Here is a 10,691-nt window from a genome sequence, read left to right on the forward strand (position 1 = left end):
TTCTTGTTTTACTAGGTTGCGCAATCAGCAAATGAGACATACAATTAATAAAATCACTTCTGCTAGTCCCATGTGCACATAAGAAACTAAAGGTTCCATAGCTAGCAGAAAGAAAAACACAAATAGAAACTTTTAGAACTCTGGGGCACTACTAAATTGGTCATTTAAACAGTAAGGTGTCAATGTGTGTTTGAGCATGAGCATTCTATTTACTATAAACCACATATGAACAAGCATGTATGTAAGTAAAAAGTGGAAACATATGAAAAGTAATCAAGAATGCAAATATAGAAAATGTATAAATGTAGAAGAAAAAAAAACAATAATCACAGTGTCTTGAAAAAGTATTTGCCCCACTGCTGATTTCCCCTGTTTTTCTTATTTACAACATTTGTTTCTGATCTCCAAACAAATTTAGTATAATGCAAAAGAAAACCTGAGCAACCTCAAAGCACAATTTTAAAATAATCATTTGATTTATTGAAGGAAAACAATCACTGACACTTGCCTCCCCTAAAAAAATGTAATACTTGCTTATGCCACCTTTAGCAGCAACAACTGCAATCAAACACTTCCAATAGCAGGAGATCAGTCTTTGGCATCACTGTGGAGAAATTTTGGCAGAATCTTGTCCTCGAAATTATGTTAATTCAGCCATATAATTAATTTATTAAAGTAACACTTGCTCATGACCACTTAGCAAGATTTCTGGATATACTATATTCAATTTCATTTCTAGTACAAACAGGTTCTAAATGTTTTTTTAACTCGCTTGCATACTTAAATAACCTAGTACAATATTATCAGTTTTTAAATTTGGTATAGCTGTGTAAAAAAAAAAATCTGATATGTCCAGGACATGACCTTCCCAATATAAACCTGTGATTTTAGTAGGAGTAATTTTACTCAAAATTAATAAGATCAGAGTATTTTAAAATGCCAATAACTGAACCAAGAGTCATTTAGATCATCTAATTTGCTTTAAGTTATTGTGTCCACAAACTATCATCACACAGATATATACAAATATACATCTACTGTGTATGCAGGTATTTTTCTTTTTTAATATTGTTTTTCAATATTTCCAAGGCATTAACAATTAAAAGCAAAGGTTTTCATAAATCATGAAAAACTTGCAGAATGGTTTAAGAGTTTAAGAGTTATTTAAATATCCACACAATGTTAGTTTAATGTTGCTTTCTCTTCCTGCAATAAAAACAATGAAAATGGCCTGTACTGCTTTATAAAAAGAAAAAAAGGAATATGGAGATTTTGTTTTGTAATTGTGTTATATGGCCTGTAAAAGTGGTTGCTGCACATGTAATTGATTTTTAATAATGCATCTTATAAGCAGATCTACCAAACATAATTTATGCAATACTGTGTAGTTAAAAATACTTTCCTCATTCAAATGTTAACCTAAATCAGTTTAAAAATATAGCATTTATTTTATAAACGTGTACATTATATGGATCATTATTTCAGATACATATCATGTGTATTATTTTTTAAATATAATTGACAATTTATCCTCATTAATGACACCCTACAATGCCATACAAAGAAACTTAACAAAACAGGTCCGAATTTTTTTACTACATCAAAACAAGTTATTTTTGTTTAGGAGTTGTATCGGACATCTCTGTATTGCATCCTTGTGCACTACAGCAATTCCAGCACTTGTATGCCAATAAACCTACAATTTCTTGATTTCAAATCTAAATTAGGGCTGAAATGTTGTTTGTTTTCTGCTTGGTGTTAGCTATTATCATACTATTCCTTCAGAAATAATATATATATAGGTTGGGATTTTGTCAACTGTGTCTTTTACCAGCTGGAGCTAAGAATGCCCCAGAAAAGCAGTTTGGCTAGGTATCACTGCTGAAAAAAAGATATGAAGTATGAGCAAAGACAAACATAACTTACTGCACCACAACTGCCCCCTGTAACTGCTAAGGCATCCTTAATTTTTCTAACATTAAGCCATGCTTACCTTTATGGAAACAAACATTTGCCGTTGTGTCTTAATTATGCCAATAAGGGAAAAAAGGAGAGTAGAGATGTCTTTGCTCAATAATGTTAAGCTTTCTATACTTTATTATATTTTAACTATAATTCTGCTATTATCTACTGAAACCTTATAACAAATGACAATTCAAACCACAGGTCTCAAATTCATATCCTGGAGAGCCGGTGTATCTGTAGGTTTCCATACCACACACAAAAAAACATTTGTATGATGTTCTTAGAAAAAGAAAGCTAAACAATATTAAAAATGTCTGATGTGTCCAAGTGGATGCATTGTCAAACTATAATGCAGGGGTCTCAAACTCTGTTTCTGCAGGGAAACATTGGCCTCAAATTTTCACTGCAACAATTTTTACTATTAAAGTTTTGCAATTGACGAAAGATTATTTTATTTAATTCTATAACTTCGTAGTGCAAAGTATGATCATTTGGCAGTAGTAAGTGGCAGCTAACTGAGAAAGGGACTGGAAGATAATCTTGCAGCCACTGCAGCACTCCAGCAAGTGAGTTTGAAATTCTGATATAAATAATACTTCACATAAATGGAAGCAGAAGAGTATAAAACATGGAAAACACGCACATAGTCGGCCCTGACAAAATGTGAACTGGCATGAAATTGTAATCTTTTTAACAGGTTTTTAAGCTAAGCCCTTAGATTTAAACAATTCTACCTTTTGTCACTTTGTCAAGTAGCACAAATAAACATACTTGGTTTAAAGTAGAGCACTGGTTAGCTCCATTACCTTGCAGGTCCAGAGTTCTGAGTTTGGATCCCAGTCTGGAAGGACCATCTGTGTGTACTCTGTATCTCGACCTAGAGTCTGCATTTCTTTTTCGCTATGTACTCTGGTTTTCCTCACGCTTAAAAGATGTGTAGCTTAACTGGGAATACTAAATTGGCCCAAAATGACACATAGCTTAACTGGGAACATTAATTTGGCCCATTTGAATGTGGATGTGTGTTTGAGAGCAAACCAGAAATGGACTGATGCCCCATTTCCACCTTGCACCTAGTGTTGTTGGGACAGACATTAATTAAATACAATCTTGCATTGCATAGGCAAGTTAAAAAACTGGGAGGATGCATCTATATTGTAATTTATTTTTATAATGAAACAAATATATAAAATACAAATTAAATGCTTGCACCTGTAATACATTGTATTTCTGCTGTCAAATATGCTATTACCGTTACTTGAGGCAGTGTAGGCATATAGAAACAATGCTTCTCTTGTGACTCTCTTATATTCAGTATTAACTCTGCACAAGCTGCTTTACTATTACAAAAAAAGTCTTGGAATTATTTATGCATATACTGTAATCAATAGTTCAGTGCATAAATTTAAAATTTTCTTTTGCAGACACATCATTTTAAACCAAAAACCGAAAAAAAAAATATCAAGAATGCTGTTCACCTACGTATTCAATCCTTGTGTTAGTAACACAGGTGAAAAACAATTTCTTAACATAGGCAAAATTGGCTTACAATTGGCCTCCACTGGCAATTCATTCAAATAACTGCTGCATTTTCTGGATAAATACCTCACAGTTATGAATCATTATTCAGGCTGTGAATCTGAAGAACAGATGTGAAAATTAGCCCTAAAGAAGATTCCAAATAAGTCAGAAATGAAATAATACAATTGCATAAACTAGGAAAAGTATTGGAATGTCTTAGTAGATAGTCTGATTCAATTTTCAGGTAGTGGAATATGCAATATGACAATGCTGTCTAGAAATGGTCATTCCTCAAAACACTTTGTGAGAACAAGTAGATGACTTGAAGAGAAAACACACAGAGGCCAGCAATAACTTTGAATGAGTTGCAGAGTTCAGAAAGTTGAGGAAAGGTGCAATTGTTAAAATATCAAAAGGTCTACACACATTTTCTGGTCAGCTGAGACCTCTATTTTTTGGCCAGAATTCAATTTGACTATGTATGTTTAAAGGGGATGCGACATTGGTCACACCTCACCAAAAAACAAAAACACCTACATGGCTGTATGGTGGGGACAGTATTATGCTGTGTGTTTGCTTTTCATAAGGATAGACTGGGAAAAAGGTAAAAATGGTGGAAGAATTCACTGAGGAAAAAACAAACCAACAATGCAAGAGAATCTGTTTCAGTCTGAGAAAATAACTTAATCTTGGGCAGTAGAACAGTGATCCCTAACCACAGCAACAGTCACCCTGCAGTGTGTCAAAGAGTGCAATTGTGTCAACAATGGCCCAATCAATGCCTTGATCTCAATCTGATTGAGAATCTGTGGCACTATTTGAAAACTGCAGTACACAAGAATCATCTGGTTAACCTGAACAACGTGGAATAAATCTGTCTGGAAGGTCCAGAAATCCCTTTTGCACAGAATGCAAATCTGGTACATACTTCTTTCTGTTAAAGTTGTCCAAGAAAATACTTGAGTAGGAATTGAATAATTATGCAAACAGCATAATTCTTTAACCTTAAAATGTCATTAAAAATTATATATATGTGCATACACATAACCACCATATATTCCTTTATACGATCACAGTAAAAAGGTTAAAGCCTTATTATAATTTTTTTTAAACGTAATAAATGAGGTTGACTCTTGCTTCTGTTGTGATGCCATAGTGAAAGACTCCTAACTACACTGAGTCAGTCATTGCTGAACAAAAAAATAATTGTTTTCTTCCGCCCTGATTCCAATCATAACCTTAATGTAAAACAATTTTCAAGCCCGCTAACGCTAATTTTGGTAATTGTACAGCACATTAATTTGTTCTAATAGACACATAAACTTCAAAATAAATGTTTTGCTTTTCACTGAAGGAAAGCTAGTATTTATAAATAAATAATACATTCTTAACTATTTTAAATTGTTCATAAACTCAGATACAACACACACTGTTATTGCCTTTTCCCATAATAAACAATTGCTTAGAGATTTATACCATATGTGCAAACAATATTATTTGACCCCTATATAATTTGAATCACCCATTAAGCCTGTTAACTGCACACCACATTTTAAATTTGACCTTTAACCTGCCAGGTCAGGGTCAAGCTGCTGTGATTTTGTATGGCTACACAGCAGACAAAAGACTTATCCTCGGAGCAGAAGAAAATTCCAAAACTAGGGAACTAGTTAACAAAATATTGTTATAACATTCACTGTATGTGTACATATAGAGACATTAATGTTTGTTATTTTAAAGTTTTCACTTTGTGGAAGTGCTGCTAAGTTTAACTAGGTCAGTTTGCGTAGTACTAAAAGAATGTACTTCTAATATCAAGGAAACACTTATTATGAATACTATATGAAGGTGCAATTTTGACAGCTGATGGATTACAATAATACAGATAATAGTTTTTTTTACACTGAAAACAGAATGAAAAACAGAAATACATCATTCACATCCAAGCAAACCTTAAAAATTAGGAAAAATAAGTATTTTTTTAAAATGCAAACTTAAATGTTACGAGTACAGCTGCAGTTATAACAAAGGAAAACACTCCTTCTATGAACTATTTTGCCAAAGACATTTCTGAGCTGACAGGCAAAGATGAAAGTAAAAAGCACTTGAATAAAAGAACCTCCACAGTATATTAATCATATGCATTTGCGGGTTGGGGAAGAAATCCAAGAGACACAGTAATAAAATATTCATGAACCAAATACAATTATAGAAGCAAACTGTCCAAAACATATTTTACTAGCCAAACATAAATAAGACATTTTGCTTACGCTGAACAGTGGTAAAGAAATACTGCCATTTACTCAGTTAAACAACTGTCCAGTAAACAGGTATGCACGGAGAATATTACTGTATTCTGTTTTTAGAACTGATGCTTTAAATAATACATAAAAAATAATTACACAAATATGCTCCTGGAGAATTCAGTCCATAGTAAAAACAATAATTAAATGAAAACAGATGCCAAAACATCTCGAAAAATGACTACAACAAAACACAAAAACACACAAAATATGCATAATTCTCAAACAGAAAAGTCTAATTTCTTTGGACAGTTTTTAAAGTTAGCCTGCCTGAGCGCATACAATGAAAAGAAGAGAGATTTAATGAATACAATGTTCCATGCAAATATCAGATGTGTCATTTTAAATTTTCTAAGTGTTCTTAGTCAACTTAACAGAACACTTTTGATAGTGTAACCTGTCAGGACTGTGAAGCTGCTGCATCAGCATATTTCCTATGCTTTGAGAAAAACTGCACAGCACTTGCAGCAATGTTGGCAGTACAGGTGAAATTGTAAGCGTTTCATTCCTTCATAATATGTCAACGTTAACCACAATATTTCCAAAATAAATTATATATTTTTTCCAAATTATATAATGCATTTATGGAATATAATAAGTGTAGATAATCCAGCATAACGTCCGCCCTTAATAATATGATGCACACTGTGCCAACTCATTTTGCAAGATATTTGTAAGGATATGTTATGTTACTGTGGACTGATACAAAAGAAATTAAATACATAACCCAGTCTTCCGAACATTCTAATTTATATAGATGAGAATACTATTACTTTAAAAATGAATACTGCATATTTAACAACATATAAACGGATGTCAGATTTATATTTAAACATTTTGGACATAAGCTGAAAGTCAAGTTTAAAAAATGCTCCAGGTTTATTTTTTTTTCTGTGACAAAAAGTTAATAGGTGCTTTCTGATAGCAGTTTGATACACCAAAGATTTTGAACAATTTATAACATTTTGGCTTACCATTATATTACCGGTACTGAGTCCATTACCTAATACAGTTTAAATAACACAATACATTGTAATAAATCAATAGAATGTCTAGTAGGATTTAAACACAAAATTTGCAACTGAAAATAAAAAGTCAGATCTAAAAATATGTTTTTTAAATTACAGACAATAACTAAAATCCGAGACCAAATGGAAATAGTGTTCATATACAAAAATGAAATACATATGCTAGTCTTAAACAATGAAAGTTTCACAATAAGATGAACGTGATAAAACAGAAAGATTATGACACGAATCTGCATTAATATAACCCTCAATCTGTTGTTTTAAAAATGAAACAGAAAAAAAAGAAAACAGAATTACCTAATAATGTATACGTTTTACAAATAAACAGTCAAAGTATAGTTTAGTGAACAACCTCTTCTATCCCATCACTTCAATATTAAATGCATCTTAGAGTTTCAGGATTGAAAATTAACAATCCATAGTCATAGCACAGACAAACACTATAATATTTAATTTTAAAGACATGTTCTTTTTTCAATTTGAAATAGGTAACAATTTCAGATTACTTATTACAGCAATACATACAATTGTAAATGAAATAGTAAAAATATATACAAGATAAAAGAATACAAAATAAGCAACAATACTAAAACAGAAAACAAATGACTTGTGTTGCATCTTTTTAAAAATCAAATAACAGCTTTAAAATATCACTAATAATTTTAACTACAGCCAAATTTTGTTCATTTAAACAGTATTCACATCATAAACATGTTTTTATTTTTCAGCATAAATGAGTAACATACCTGTACCATAGTAGCTTGCATATTTACCATCTCTCGTCACTAAAGGTTTAGTTTCCATAGTATCAGCAGCAGCATTTGTTCCTTTGCTAAGTTGCTAGCCTACTCAACGTCTGGCCTTAGCACCAATATTTCACTTGTCTGAATCTACCTGCTAAAGCAGATCATTAAGGCACTTGCTGTAGCCTCGGAGACAACGCAAAATCAACAGCTGTATGGTGTGATGTCAGTGGCAGCTCAGCCACTCATAGCTCATAAGGAATACAACGCATCATGTGCTAAATTGAGCTCTTCATTAGCAATTCAGCACACAGTGATGCAAAAACCTTGTGAAGCTGAGAATGCATTAGGAAATGCATACCAGAGCTGTATTCCTATTCTTTTCCAGTATGAGATTCAATTTTTCATATGGATTAAAAAACAAGGGACAAAAGCATTGAATCTAACAAAGGGTATGCTGCATGGAGAAAATAACATTTTTTTTTTTTAAGAAATGAGAGGTTTTCTAAAATCAGTTTCATTCAAAGTATATGAGGGGCTTGCATCACCGCAATTATATCTTTATGAAATACCTCTATCAAAAATGCTGATGCATCTATGTCACATTATTGCCAATGTGCTTAAAAATGCAAATCCTTATTTTCAAGAGATGGCACATATATGCTTCAGTCCACTGCATTAGGATTATGTTTCCAGCTATACTATAATATATACACATATATAAAATATATATGGGTGTGGTAATGTACTGTATATACAGCTGTTCTCTGCAGTGCTTTTAGCATTTATTTTAGATTACCATGAAAATTACAACAAGCTAAAAGAATGTTTAATTGAGTATATACTTTCAGTTTTAATTCAGACTTTATATTACTTATTTAATATAACTGTCTCCTCAATCAATATACTATTAAACATTTAAAAATCTAAATGTAGACTATGTCTAAAATCATGCGAAATATTAAATGTTATTCCTATATAAATTTTTATATATTTTTTCATATGTCTCAATAATCCTTTTTATAATTTTGGACTGAATTATAACATGGACTACTCATGTCAAGTTTCTAGTTTCAGTGTATAAAGACACATATACTGTGTTTACGCACGTGCACACACACACACACACACACACACACACACACCCCTATGTATATATAAAATATAATATAAAATGGCTAAATGTGTGAGCGTGTTACAGTAAGGAAAACAACATTAGGTGAGAACAGTGTAGAAGTCAGCCATTAGCAAATCAGCTGAGCAGACTGCCAGTGACACACAGATCTCCTTTCACACAGTTATTTACACTTTTTAAATTATTAAAGTGTGTGTATCACAAAGTATGTGACCTGAATCCAAATATAAAATGTGTGATTTCCCTCCCTCCATCTTTTTTGTTGCTAAAAGAACTAAATTTAATCAGAAAGTGTTTAAAGAGGATAGCTTTGTAGCTCAAACCATTATAATTATTGATGTAAAAACAAATGCAGTATTACAATACATTCGTAAACAGAACATGAAGACTATTTCAACAAAATAAAACTGTAATTTCTATAACAAGAGGTAAACTACCCAATTATTTGCTTTATACATTAATTTGAGGGTTTTACCCAGAATTTACCACAAATTTACATATGAAAGCATAAATATCAAAATAGTAACTGATACATTAAAAAAATGGTATTACAATATACAAAACAATTTTTTCTTATTGTACATAATTATAAAATTTCTAATTTAGGAAGAAAAAAAACAATTTAAAAGGTGCATACAAATATAAACTGTAACGCTGAGGTGGAAATTCTTAATGGCTCAGAATATAATAGAAAAAGTAAGAATTAGTATGTAATTGTGTGCACTGTTATGGACTGGCTTCATTTGTACAGCCATGTGTCTTCCCATTCACATATATCTTAATTTTCCAGATTAAAAGAAAGTTGAACATTTTTACTAAATAAACTAAATAGATACTACCAACATGATAACTTGGTGTTCAATTATTATGTGACTGTTCAAGGATGCTGGTTATAAAAAAAAGCAACATATAATTGCAACCATCAATTTATATAGCCAAGAGACCAAAGAAAGGAAATGACTAGTGGATAAAAAGTGGCACCAGGCAAAATTACCAGGTTCTTACTGACAAAACCACTGTCAATCACAGACATGCTTTATTATATACATGAATTAAACTTGCCTTCTAATAAAATAAATTGATAAATACAAACACCTCCAAGTACAGGATTTCTTATACTCTAAGACCTAGTCAACACAAGCACTGTCAGAACAAGAACCATCGCCAGCCGCTGATATTCGATTATAAAAGAATGGTCCTTTGTAAACTAGGTTTCATGATATTCCAGAACCGCCATGCTGCAGTACTGTTGTATTTTGCAGATCACTTTCACTATCAGTGTTTTTAATTATTAATTTGGGCAGATTTTTATACTGCTCTGCTTTTTTGGTTAACAAATGTACTAGCAACACATTCTAAAGCCTTCCCCAGCACCCTAGAAAGTTCTTTTTTTTTTTTTTTTTTTTAAATTGGGAAACAATAATACCATCACCAAAAATAAAAGTATGAATCATAAGAGTTACATACATTAAGTGCCTAATTTATATACTACCTCAAAATATCAGAGAAATTGGTTTTAGAACTTTGTTGTCCTTTGAGTATATGAGCATCAAAACAAAGCATTTGTAATTTGAAGCTACATGTCAGTAACTGATGCGGGTGTTCATTAATTTTCCAGATATTTGACTTATTTGTCATTTTGCAAAAGTTTGTTAAGTTCTGAGAGGATATTACTGGTGTCAGTCATAGGAACAATGTCTGTTGAGTGAAATATTGTGAGACAAGGGGTTGATATACAATAATTAACGCCTCTCTCTCTCTCTCATCAGACAAAAAAAAGAAATATAAAATACCTCCAGTACATCCGGGTTCCCAAGATGGCGACCGCTTGTCACGCCCTCCTCTGACTCCCAAAGACAACGTCACTTCCGGTGCCCTCGTCATAACATCATTTCCGGTTCCACCCCGATGACATCGCTTCCGACTCCACATCACTTCCAGCTTCCAGAGATGACGTAACTTCCGTCTGACAGCCATGACGTCATCTCCTGCCAAC

The 10,691-nt window shown here is 32.3% G+C and overlaps 1 protein-coding gene across 1 annotated transcript in view; it reads right to left on the reverse strand.

The window, feature by feature from the left end:
- The window catches only part of LOC114655504 (R3H domain-containing protein 1), a 176,599-nt gene extending 168,871 nt beyond the window's left edge, over positions 1–7,728 (reverse strand). Inside the window, exon 1 of the mRNA XM_051930563.1 lies at positions 7,564–7,728. The gene's annotated coding sequence lies outside the window, so the exon portion shown is untranslated. The remainder of the gene's footprint in view (positions 1–7,563) is intronic.
- Positions 7,729–10,691: the final 2,963 nt, after the last annotated feature.

The sequence above is a fragment of the Erpetoichthys calabaricus genome, chromosome 8 (assembly GCF_900747795.2).
Source record: "Erpetoichthys calabaricus chromosome 8, fErpCal1.3, whole genome shotgun sequence".
In the NCBI taxonomy this organism is placed as follows: domain Eukaryota; kingdom Metazoa; phylum Chordata; class Cladistia; order Polypteriformes; family Polypteridae; genus Erpetoichthys; species Erpetoichthys calabaricus.